The 13,876-nt window shown below is 39.5% G+C and overlaps 1 protein-coding gene across 2 annotated transcripts in view; it reads right to left on the bottom strand.

Annotated features, from left to right (window-relative positions):
- LCA5 (lebercilin LCA5) overlaps positions 1-11,257 on the bottom strand; it is a 146,656-nt gene extending 135,399 nt beyond the window's left edge. For both annotated transcript variants that reach the window (XM_047860418.1, XM_047860415.1), the window contains exon 1: positions 11,015-11,257. The gene's annotated coding sequence lies outside the window, so the exon portion shown is untranslated. The remainder of the gene's footprint in view (positions 1-11,014) is intronic.
- Positions 11,258-13,876: the final 2,619 nt, after the last annotated feature.

The following is a 13,876-nucleotide window of genomic DNA, read 5'->3' on the forward strand; positions in this document are numbered from 1 at the left end:
ACCAGAAGGTCACAGAGAGGGGGAGACACAGAATCTGAAGCAGACTATAGGCTCTGAACTGTCAGCATAGAGTCCAACACGGGGCTCGAACTCGTGAACCATGAGATCATGACCTGAGCCAAAGTCAGACATTTAAGTGACTAAGCCATGCAGACACCCCAGAAAATCAAGATTTTAAAATAAGGACTGTAACGAGAGATGAAGAAGGGTACTATATCATAACTAAGTGGTCTATCCACCAAGAAGATCTAAAAATTATAAACATTTATGCTCCAAATATGGCACACCTGAATATATAAATCAATTAATCACAAACATAAAGAAACTCATTGATAATAATACCATAATAGTAGGGAACTTTAACACCCCACTTACAACAATGGACAAATCATGTAAACAGAAAATCAACGAGGGAACAATGGCTTTGAATGACACACTAGACTGGATGGACTTAACAGATATATTCAGAACATTTTGTACTAAAGCATCAAAATGCACATTCTTCTCCAGTGCACATGGAACATTCTCCAGAGACACAAGTCAACCCTCAAAAAGTACAAAAAGATCAAGATCATACCTTGCATATATTCAGACCACAGCTCTATGAAACTCATAATTGACCACAAGAAAAAATTTGGAAAGCTAACAAATACTTGGAGACTAAAGAACACCCTACTAATGAATGAATGGGCTGACCAAGAAGTCAAAGAGGAAATTTAAAAGTACATGAAAGCCAATGAAAATGATAACATCACAGCCCAAAACCTCTGGGACGCAGCTAAGGCAGTCATAAGAGAAAAGAATATAGCAATCCAGGCCTTCCTAAAGAAGGAAAAAGGTCTCAGATACACAACCTAACCTTACACCTAAAAGAGCTGGAAAAAGAACAGCAAATAAAACCCGAAACCAGCAGAATACAGGAAATAATAAAGATTAGAGCAGAAATCAATGCTATCAACACCAAAAAAACAAAAAACAAAACACAAAACAAAACAAAACAAAACAAAACAAAAAACAGTAGAACAGATCAATGAACCCAGGAGCTTGTTCTTTAAAAGAATTAACAAAATCTATAAACATCTAGTCAGTTTTTTCACAAGAAAAAGGAAAGGATCCAAATAAATAAAATCACAAATGAAAGAGGAGAGATTGCAACCAACACAGCAGAAGTACAAACAATAATAAGAGAATATTATGAACAATTTTATGCCAACAAATTGGGCAATCTGGAAGAAATGGACAAATTCATAGAAACATATAAACTACCAAAACTGAAACAGGAAGAAATAGAAAATTTGAACAGACCCATAACCAGGAAAGAAATTGAATCAGTAATCAAAAATCTGCCAAAAAACAAGAGTCCAGGGCCAGATGGCTTTCCAGGGGGAATTCTACCAAACATTTGATGAAGAGTTAACACCTATTCTCTTGAAACTGTTCCCAAAAAAATAGAAATGGAAGAAAAACTTCCAAACTCATTCTAGGAGACCAGCACTACCTTGATTCCAAAGCCAGACAAAGACCCCACTAAAAAGAAGTACAGACCAATCTCCTAATGAACATGGGTACAAAAATTCTCAACAAGACACTAACCAGCTGGATCCAACAATACATTAAAAGGATTATTCACTATGACCAAGTGGGATTTATTCCTGGAATGCAGGGCTGGTTTAATATCTGCAAATCAATCACTGTGATATATCACATTAATAAAAGAAAGAATAACAACCACATGATCCTCTCAATAGATGCAAACAAAGCATTTAACAAATTATAGCATCCTTTCTTGATAAAAACCCTCAAGAAAGTAGGGATAGAAGGAGCATACCTCAAAACCATAAAAGCCATATATGAAAGACCCACCACTAGTATCATCATCAATGGGGAAAAACTGAGAGATTTCCCCCTAAGGTCAGGAACATGACAGGGATGTCCACTCTCACCACTGTTATTCAACATAGTATTGGAAGCCTTAGCCTCTGCAATCACACAACACAAATGAATGAAAGACATCCAAATCAGCAAGGAGGAAGTCAAACTTTCACTCTTCACAGACGACACAATACTCTGTATGCAAAACCTGAAAGATTCTACCAAAAACTGCTAGAACTGATCCATGAATTCAGCAAAGTTGCAGGATATAAAATCACTGCACAGAAATTGGTTGTATTCCTACATACCAATAATGAAGCAACAGAAAGAGAAAATCAAGGAATTGATCTCATTTATAATTGCACAAAAAAAACCATAAAATATCTAGGAATAAACCCAACCAAAGAGGTGAAAAAGCTATACACCGAAAACTATAGAAAGCTAATGAGGAAATTGAAGAAGGCACAAAAAAAGGGAAAAAACTATAGAAAGCTAATGAGGAAATTGAAGAAGGCACAAAAAAAAAAGGGAAAAAATATTCCATGCTCATGGGCTGGAAGAACAAATATTGTTAAAATGTTGACACTACCCAAAGCAATCGACATATTTAATGCAATCCCTATCAAAATAACACCACCATTTTTCACAGAGCTAGAACAAACAATTCTAAAATTTGTACAGAACCAGAGAAGACCCCAAATAGCCAAAGCAATCCTGAAAAAGAAAACCGAAGCTGGAGGCACCACAATCCTGGACTTCAAGGTATGTTATAAAGCTGTAATCATGAAGAAAGTAAGGTACTGGCACAAAAACAGACACTCAGATCAGTGGAACAGAATAGAGAACCCAGAAGTGGACCCACAAACGTATGGCCAACTAATCTTTGACAAAACAGGAAAAAATATCCAATGGAATAAAGACAGTCTCTTCAGCAAATGGTGCTGGGGAAACTGGACACCGACATGCAGAAGAATGAACCTGGACCACTTTCTTACACCATACACAAAAATAAACTCAAAATGGATGAAAGACCTAAACATAAGACAGGTGAAGCCATCAAAATCCTAGAGGAGAAAGCAGGCAATAACCTCTTTGACCTTGGCCACAGCAACTTCTTACTCAACATGTCTCCGGAAGCAAGGGAAACAAAAGCAAAAATAAACTATTGGGACCTCATCAAAATAAAAAGCTTCTGCACAGCAGAGGAAACAATCAGCAAAACTAAAAGGCAACCGACAGAATGGGAGAAGATATTTGCAAATGATATATCAGATAAAGGGTTAGTATCCAAAATCTATAAAGAACTTATCAAACTCAACACCCAAAAAACAAATAGTCCAGTGAAGAAATGGGCAAGAGACATGAATAGACACTTCTCCAAAGAAGACATCCAGATGGCCAACCTACACATGGAAAAATGCTCAACATCATTCATCATTAGGGAAATACAAATCAAAACCACACCTGTCAGAATGGCTAACATTAACAACTCAGGCAACAACAGATGTTGGCAAGGATGCGGAGAAAGAGGATCTCTTTTTCACTGCTGGTAGGAATGCAAACTGGTACAGCCACTCTGGAAAACAGTATTGAGGCTCCTGAAAAAATTAAAAATAGAACTACCCTACGACCCAGCAATTGCACTACTAGGTATTTATCCAAGGGATACAGGTGTGCTGTTTTGAAGGGGCACATGGATCCCAATTTCTATAGCAGTGCTATCGACAATAGCCAAAGTATGGAAAGAGCCTAAACGTCCATCGATGGATTAATGGATAAAGAAGATGTGGTATATATATATATATATATATATATATATATATATATATATATGTATATATATATATATATACATACATATACATACACACACACACACACACACACACACACACAATGGAGTATTACTCGGCTATCAAAAAGAATGAAATCTTGCCATTTGCAACTACGTGGATTGAACTGGAAGGTATTATGCTAAGTGAAATTAGTCATTTGTAGAAAGACAAATATCATATGACTTCACTCACAAGAGGAATTTAAGATACAAAACAGATGAACATAAGGGAAGGGAAGCAAAACGAATATAAAAACAAAGAAGGAGACAAAACATAAGAGACTTAAATATAGAGAACAAACAGAGGGTTGCTGGAGAGGTTGTGGGAGGGGGATAGGCTAAAAAGGTAAGGGGCATTAAGGACTCTACTCCTGACATCATTGTTGCAGTATATGCTAACTTGGGTATAAATTTAAAACTAAAAACTAAAACTAAAAATAAATAAGAAAATGAAAATGAAAAGACACCCTAACAAATGGTAGAAGATTTTTGGTAATTCTATTATATAGTAAGGGACATTTTAAATAGAATATGTAACAAATTCTTACTATTGAATAATAAAAAGAGAAACCAATTTTTAAAATAGGCAAATGATCTGAATAGACATTTCTCCAAAGAAGACACATATACAAATGGTTTGTAAGCATATGAAGAGATGCTCAACATCACCAGCTATCAGGGAAATATAAATCAAAACCAAACTGAGATACCACTTGGCATACACTAGGATGACTACAATCAAAAGACAGATACTATATGGGTGAATATATGGAGAAACTGGAAACCTCCGACACTACTGATGGGAATGTAAAATGGCACAGCCACCATGGAACTGTAGCCACTGGCAGTTCCTCAAAAGGTTAACAATAAAATTAACCATATGAGCTAGCAATTCCACTCCTAGTATATATGCAAGAGAAAGGAAAATATATATCCACATGAAAATTTGTACACACTGTTTATAAGTGGAAACAACTCTGGGAATGCAAGCTAGTGCAGCCACTCTAGAAAACAGTACGGAGGTTCCTCAAAAAACTAAAAATAGAACTACCCTCCAACCCAGCAGTTGCACTACTAGGGATTTATCCATGGGATACAGGTGTGCTGTTTTGAAGGGACACATGCACCCCCATGTTTATAGCAGCACCATCAACAATAGCCAAAGAGCGGAAAGAGCCCAAATGTTCATTGATGGATGAATGGATAAAGAAGATGTGGTGTGTGTGTGTGTGTGTGTGTGTAAAGGAGTATTACTCAGTAATCAAAAAGAATGAAATCTTGCCATTTGCAACTACGTGGATAGAACTGGAGGGTATTATGCTAAGCAAAATTAGAGAAAAACAAATATCATATAACTTCACTCATATGAGGACTTTAAGATACAAAACAGATGAACATAAGGGAAGGGAAACAAAAATAATATAAAAACAGGGAGGGGGACAAAACAGCAGAGACTCATAATTATGGAGAACAAACTGAGGGTTGCTGGAGGGGTGGTGGGAGGGGGGATGGGCTAAATGGGTAAGCGGCACTAAGGAATCTACCCCTGAAATCATTGTTTCACTATATGATAACGAATTTGGATGTAAATTTAAAAAAATAAAAAAGAAAACAAGTTAAAAAAAAGTGGAAACAATGCATGTTGGATTTCTATATATCATTCAACTGATGAATGGATAATGTGTTGCATATCCACAGAACGGACTATTATTTGGCAATAAAAAGTAATGAAGTACTGATCATGGCACACTCTCAACATGGATGAAGCTTCGGGGCGCCTGGGTGGCTCAGTCGGTTAAGTGGCCGACTTCGGCTCAGGTCATGATCTCGCGGTCCGTGAGTTCGAGCCCCGCATCGGGCTCTGTGCTAACAGCTCAGAGCCTGGAGCCTGTTTCAGATTCTGTGTCTCCCTCTCTCTGACCTTCCCCCGTTCGTGCTCTGTCTCTCTCTGTCTCAAAAATAAATAAACGTTAAAAAAATTTAAAAAAAACATGGATGAAGCTTAAAAGCATTGTTCTCAGTAGAAGAATCTGCTCACAAAGAACCACATGTTACATGATTTCATTTATGGGAAATGTCCAGAGTAGATAAATCTATAGAGACAGAAAGTTACCAGGACTGATGTATTTGGGGTTGGGGTGGGGGAAGGGTGAGAAATGACTGCTAGTGGCTATAGGACTGCTCTGGAAGATGATGAAAATGTTCTGAAGTTGCTTGTGGTGATGGCCGCAGAACTGCGTAAATAAACAAAAAGGTTTTGAATTGTACACTTTAAATAAGTGAATTGTAAGGTATATGAATTACATTTCAGTAGAGTTACAAAAAAAATAAAAAATGTTCAACCTCTTCAACATCAGATAGATGCAAATTAAACCACAATGATATTTTATTCAAAACAAGTGGGGAAAATGTAAGTTTTGGAAAGTGTCAAGTGTTATCATGGTCACAGAACAGTGAGAATTGTCATCTGCTACTTATGGGAGTGCAAATCAGAAGCACCACTTCGGAAAACACTTTGGCAATAACATGTACGTACCCTATGACCTAGCAAAGCCGCTCTTTTCACACAAACACCAGGAGACATGTGCAAGTATGTTTATAGCAGCTTCTGTCCTGAGAACAAAAGACTGGTGCGGCCCAAATGTGCGACTGTAGGGTGGATTCAACTGACCAGGACAGGGCAGGCAGTTTATCAATTGTCCCATGGGAACCGGCCACAGTGGAGGAGAGGACATTCTATACAAGGAAATTGGGTGCTACTAGGAAGGGGAAATGGCTAAAAACCACAACCAACATCACAAAACAAATACTATCTACATGCCAGGGTTGTTTGGTTTTTTCCAGTTGGTTCAGAACCCCCAAGGAATGTGGGTGTGATTATATACCTCCCTCACACAACTGGAGAGCAACGCACCTTATTATTAGCCCAGCATGAATGTGGAATCCAAGAAGGAAATGATATGAGGGTTGAGAAAACAGGCGCTTGGCAACTAAATGTTTCCCCAGGTGCAAGATGGAACTCTGGGTGATGGACACTATTCCTAGCTATGCATAGAGGAAAAGTAACAGTAAGCAGAAGGCAAATCACTCTCCATTTGTCCCCTGGCTATATCCCCCCACCCCAGAGAACCAGGAACAGGGACTGAGGAAGCCAGTGGACCCTCCATTCCTTACTGGGTTCAAAACCTGCATTATCCAAGGCACCTGGGTGGCTCAGTCGGTTGAAAGTCCGACTTTGGCTCCGATCATGATCTCACGGTTTGTGAGTTTGAACCCCACATGGGGCTCACACTTGGGGTCCTTTGTCTTCTCTCTCTGTCCCTCCCCAGCTCATGTGCTCTCCCCCCAAAATAAATAAAACATTAAAAAAAAACTGCATTATCCACATTACCCATTCCTTCACTCTCTACCCAGGGAGAAAACCAAACCTATCCTTGTTTTCATTCCTGCCCCCTCAGGCACAGAAGTAGATACTGTCTTGTTGCTGGGAAAAGTACTTCCTTCTTTCATCTGAAATGGGTTCCCAGCTTCTCTTGCCACTAATCATTTATTTTCTAAGTGTGACATTTTCCCATACTTGTCCTTTCTATTAATAAATCATCAGTTGTCATACCATCTTCCCAGGTGACACTGATGTCATTGATTTGCTCCCTCACCACTGCTTCTTCTTCTGGCCACAGATTACTAAAAGCATCACAAGAGTCCCTCCGAAGGCTCCCTCCCCCCTACCTCCGCCAGCTGTAAACAAATCTCAGTGTCAGCTGAAGGATTTCATGTCCTGAACTGCAAACCGGGATCAACTGCCAACACCATTTACCTAAGGTGGTAAAATCTGTGAATTATGTTTTTTAGACAGGATTTTTCTCTCTAGAAAAAGGCAGCAGGGCATCTTATAGGTCACAGAGGGAAGGAGTTTTAAGTGCGTCTGCAAGAACATATACATGTATATATACATTCTTGTGTGTATAGATATATAAAAAAATATATAAATATGATATATAAATAATGTAGTAATGTTCCAGCAATTCAAGTGGATTTTACCTTTTGAAAGTTTAACTATTTTCCTGATGAATATGATCAGTTTTATATGTAATGCTTACTTATTTTCACCTAATACCGTATAACTGAAGAGTGAAAAGGCCTTTTCAATTTAAAGTTTCTTTGGTTACTGTGCACATCATTATTTAATAGCCTTAACCATTCATAGTACACACTATTGTCTCCAGGAGGTTCTTGAAAAATCATTTTACTATAAAGTATCTTATATTTACTTTAACTATTATTATTATATGGTTCTTGCCTTCAAGAAATATTTGAGGTGGCTTATAATAAAAAACAAAAATAATATAACTATAATAGTAGAAAATAAAAGCCATGCAAAAGAAAGGAATCAACTATGCTCATTAGCAAATAAAGCTATACTGAGTGAGCATTAACCTGAGCTTCCTTAGCAGCCAAAGTAAAAGGGGAAACAGAAACCATACCAACAATTTAAATTCAAAAACTGGGTTTGGTTTTGTTCTGCAATCAAATCTAAAAGGAGTTTATCAAATAGGAAATGTTCATTCATTCATTTGAAAATTATTTGTTTAATACTTACAAAGAAACAAATCCTGTATAACATACTGGGAACACAACGTTAAACATTTCAAAAATGGTCTCTGCCCTCACAGAGTTTAGAGTCTGTTGTGAGATACAGACAATAAACAACAAATCAAACAAATAAATATATAAATCACAATTAAAGACACGTACAGAGACTAGGAAAATAACCAAATTTCAGGAAGGACTCCCTGAGGGGGTGACATTTAAAAAACAAAAAGAGATAAAATGTCATGTCTGCCTACAGATGTTTCAGGGAAGTTTAGAGTCCTGAAGTAATCCTACAAAAAAGTTGATTTTTGAGGTGCAGAAACTCAAAAATATTTGTCAGATATCCTGCTTAGCAATGTTACAGAGGGGAAATTGGAATACAGGCAGCAGATTTTTAATAAATGTACCTAAGAGTGAGGCCCTGGGGAAAGTGTCAAGCAAGACTTTTTTTAAAATTTTCTTTTGTTTAATTATTTATTTTTGAGAGAGAGAATGTGAGCAGGGGCCATGCAGACAGGACAGAGGATTCAAAGCAGGCTCCGTGCTGACAGAAGAGAGCCCAGTGTGGGGCTCGAACCTACAGACTGTGAGATCATGACCCGAGCCAAAGTCAGAACTTAACTGACTGAGCCACCCAGGTGCCCCATCAAGCAAGACTTTTAATGTGAGGGTGGAAGAGGTAGCAGAATCTGCCTTCAAGAGTCCTTAAGGATGCATGCTTACCTACTTGGGCTTATGGGATCCTGCCTAAATGCAAAGGTTTAAGAATGGCCTTATCTTGGGGCATCTGGGTGGCTCATTCAGTAATCATCTGACTCTTGATTTCGACTCAGGTCCTGATCTCACAGTTTGGGAGATGGAGCCCCATGTTAGTCAGCATGGAGCCTGCTTGGGATTCTGTCTCCCCGCCCCCCTCTCTGCCCCTCCCCCACTCGTGCTTGCTCTCTCTAAATAAATAAATAAACTTTTTTTTTTTAAAGAATGGCCTTATTTTGGTAATCTGTAGCCATGTAATTGCTTTCTCTTCCATATCTCCTATTTAAGTAAAAGAAAGACAGGTAAGAAATGTTGTTTATGATAGAAACGTTATCGTATTTAAGGTTGAATGATTTAGAAACTGAAAAAAACAGGAGGAAGTTATATGAAACTTCTTTGTTCTTTTTTAGTCTGCTGAGAATGCAAGGAGAGAGGGGAGAAGGAGGAAGAAACAGGGCGAGAGAGACGAAGTGAGCATGAGTGCAAGAGAAAACCTCTGCTTTGAAAGGAATATGATGTTGAAAAAAGCTGACAGGCAGAAAACAAGTCAAAGTGTTGCTGCTGTGGTTACTGGACCGTCTGTGTTCTTGCCTACCAGACACCAAAGGGTGATAGAACCTGGCAGCCAGCTAAATATTAAAAAGGACCAACAGGGACACCGCTTATTTTTGTCATTTTTTAAGAGAGTGATTCTAAATCAAACTGCAGCACCATGCAACTGTTCTTACGTCTCCTTCCACATGAAGCCCTCTAGGATGCCAGTACAATCCCCCTTGCGGGTATCAAGAAATATCAGAAGTACTGCAATGGCCCTGATTTTCAATCCTTGAGAGGCCATTGTTTCTATTAAGCTTACAATTAGGCAATGGCTCAGCAGTTGAGACATTTCTATGTTTTCAATTGCAATTGATTTACAAAGAAACCAAAGGTAGACTCAAACACAAGAACTATCCTCTACAAGGAAATGAGACTCTCCATTGACCAAAGAGCCAATATTCCTCCAATGTGGCGCAATGCAAAGAGTATACTCTCCCCAGCAAAGAAATGAATATTCTAAATCCGTCCCTCACTAGAATTAGAGCTTTCTTGTGCAAGTTCAAGGGAACTGTGGTGAGAATTGTACTGCAGAAAAATCAGCCCTGAGCCACCCCACCTACCCATGGCCCACAGAATGATTTATGAGAAATGCCAGCCACAAATATGCCACTTTTAACCAAGACAAGCTGAAATTGAGCAGGTCTTGGATTTTGCCAATTTCATCCCCAAATTGCTTTCCTTTCCAACTTCTTTATTTAAGTAAAAGAGAGACAAGTAAAAAATGCAGTTTTATGATGGAAACATTGTAATTCAGACTCATATTTAAGGTTTGAATAATTCAAAGACTGAAAAATCTCTAAAGAAGGCCAATGTGTATTTCTAGCCCTTAGTTCTTCCCCATAGATATCTTGCAGGTACCTCAAAATTCACACGTCCAAAGGTTAACTCAACTTTCCCACTTCCTATCACTTGTTCTATTTCCCTATCCCAGTGAATATCCAAGCTAGAAAGTTCAAAGCTATTTTCAACTTTCCCACCTCCAACTACGTTAGCCATGGTGCTTAGATGAATTAGTTCACTTATTGTGTCTGAGACTGGGTTTTCCTCAGTTGCCAAATAGGTTCCTCTCTTCTCAAGTTAGCGATGAAGGTTAAATGAGAAAGTATGTGGAGAATGCTCAGAACAGTGCCTGGCATAGTAAATGCTCAGGAAATGGTGGTGGTTCCATAATTATCCCTCACCGGATGACTTGAGGACTCCTAATCCATCTACCTGAGGATGGGAACTTCCCACTTTTTCCGTGCTTACTTTCTGCTCTCTTCAGGACCCCCACAGTGCACCACATATAATCATTTGTCTGTTGCAGTTTTCCTGTCCATGTGTCATCATTGCATGTTGGGTGTGTGGAGAGCACAAACTTACCTTTTGTTCACAAGTTTCCAGATGGAGAAAAGCACATCTGAGCAGCTGCACACAAGGGCATAGGGAAGTCATCCTTCTGCATTTGAATCTGAGACATTTGAGATGACTGAATCCCAAACTTGAAGCAGGTGCCATAATGGGAGGAGCCAGGGGGTGGTGGTGATCAGTATCCTTTGCATGCAGAAGGAATGTGCATTGTTTTAGTTACATGGGGTGTAGTAATGGTTTGTAAAAATGGCTTGCGTCAGTATCTCCCATCCCACAAGCTTTTCGCAATGTGGCTCTTCCACTTCTCTCCTGAAGAGGTGGAGCCTATTTTCTCTTCTCTTGGATCTGGGCTGGCTTTGTGACTTGTTTTGACTGGTAAAATGTGGCAAAAGTAACACAGGTCTTACAGCTTTTGTTTAAAAGGTTTTCTAGTTCTCTCTCCACATTCTTCAAATGTTCCCCCTGAGAAGTCTGCTTTGAGACCAGCACACTGTAAGAAAGCTCAAAGTGGCTCTACGGAGAGCCTACATGTGGTAAGATCAAGGTGCTGTGGCCCACAGCCCCCAGCTGAGCCCACCCCCAGCCAATCTGCCGCATGGGTGCATTTCCACATGAATGATGCCAGGACAGATCAGCAGAACAGTCAATCAGGCAACCCACAGAATTGTGAGAAATAAATAAATTGTTGAACTACTAATCATATGAATGAATAACTTTGTAATCTTGTTCCAGTCTTCCATTACAGTTTAATTTCCTACTCTCTGCCCTTGAAGTTGCGTGAAGAATTCTTTAGACAAATATTGAGATCACAACTTCACAAACCACCTTGAATTCTTGATGTTGTGGTAAAGCTATAATATTCACAGTCAATTTTAAAACGTGGGAAATTAGTTCAGTGAGTACCCCAGTTCAAGTGTTAAGTGCCAATATGAAATGTGTGGCACAGAAATTCAAGCAGCTGGACAAGCGTTATTACCCATTGATGGCTGTTGCAGCATTCAACACGTGAGAGTCAAAACGCAAGTTTTGTGAAGAGAACTTGGAACATGTGTGGTTATGATAGTCAGTTTGTTTAAACACATTCAAAAGAGAAATCATTCCAGCAGACTAAATCAGAAAATGAAAACAGTGTCTGCAAGCATGATGGCAGAGTTGGTCACTAGGAGGCAAATTTCACCTGGAAATAGAATCGTGGCAGACAATTTTTACCTCAGTTAGTTCTCCTGGACATAAGATTACCGTCTTGGGGCGCCTGGGTGGCGCAGTCGGTTGAGCGTCCGACTTCAGCCAGGTCACGATCTCGCGGTCCGTGAGTTCTAGCCCCGCGTCGGGCTCTGGGCTGATGGCTCAGAGCCTGGAGCCTGTTTCCGATTCTGGGTCTCCCTCTCTCTCTGCCCCTCCCCCGTTCATGCTCTGTCTCTCTCTGTCCCAAAAATAAATAAACATTGAAAAAAAAAATTAAAAAAAAAAAAAAAGATTACCGTCTTAATCATATGAATCCCCAGTGGAAGAATCCAGAGGCTACTAATTTGAAATAACCAATAATGTAATGAAATTTTAAAGTGCTGTTGGATTCATCATCCAAATTGGAAAACTGATGCCGAAGGCTACAAAGGGCCTTTCCAGGGGTCAGAAGTGGTCAGGGAGAGGGGCGGCTGCAGGAAACTCACCCACCACCTGGTGTCCTTCTGATCCCAGTTGGGGATTGTGAGGCGTCCTTCGGAGGAGTCTGCTCTGCTTACATCTCCGGATGTGCTTGAGGCCTTGGGACAATCCTTACACAAAATGTTTAGGTTTTAGGTGGTGGGATGTGTATTTTGTTTTTCCTAACTCTTCCTAGTCATATACACATTTAGAGCTACCTTTGTATTCACAGGGCCCCGAAACCTTTTTTCCATGTTGGGCATTAGATACCCTTGCTGGAAGAGTTCAGACGTTTTTGCTCTCACAATTCTGGTTACATTGCATTTTCCCCAACATGCTGAGCACTGCTGCATGGCGATGACTGGAACTGTCACCGGTGCATCACAAAAACAGTCTGACCCTTAGTGCCTGGCTGGTTGGCAGACCCTTTAAAATTCTTTGTCCCCCCTTTTTTTCTTTTTTAGAGAGAGAGAGACAGAGTGCGATCAGGGGAGAGGGGGCAGAGTGAGAGAGAGAGAATCTTAAGCAGGCTCCATTCTCAGCATGGAGTGTGACATGGGGCTTGATCCCACGACCCTGGGATCATGACCTGAGCCAAAATCAAGGGTTGGACTTTAACCCACTAAGCCACCCAGGTGCTCCATTTTTCTTTTAATTCTGTTTTCTTTCTTTCTTTCTTTCTTTCTTTCTTTCTTTCTTTCTTTCTCTTGCAGAATTTTAGAAACCATTTGCTTTCTGGTTAAATTGTCACAGTTTATTATGGCAAGGAAATCACATTTTTGGCTTTTTAGATATCAGAAATCTATATTCCTCCTTCTTTTTACTAAATACTGTATTTTTTGTCATTTAAACTCAGGACAATTTCCTTATTCAGTTGATTTTATATAAATTAACAATTTTTATCATTTTTTAAATGTTATTTTTTGAGAGAGAAAGAGAGAGCGTGGGGTGGGGGGACAGAGAGCAAGGGAGACACAGAATCCAAAGCAGGCTCCAGGCTCTGAGCTGTCAGCACAGAGCCCGATGTGGGGCTCGAACTCACAGACTGTGAGATCATGATCTGAGCTGCAGTCGGACACTTAACCAGCTTAGCCACCCAGGCGCCCCCTACAAGTTTTATCATTTATTCACACAATAAAATCTGGATGGAAAGTTCTGCCAGTAGTACACATTGTATGAGTAATACTGCTGTCACCTACCACCACACTTTTTTTTTTTTAAGAAAACTAT

The sequence above is a fragment of the Prionailurus viverrinus genome, chromosome B2 (assembly GCF_022837055.1).
Source record: "Prionailurus viverrinus isolate Anna chromosome B2, UM_Priviv_1.0, whole genome shotgun sequence".
Taxonomy (NCBI): domain Eukaryota; kingdom Metazoa; phylum Chordata; class Mammalia; order Carnivora; family Felidae; genus Prionailurus; species Prionailurus viverrinus.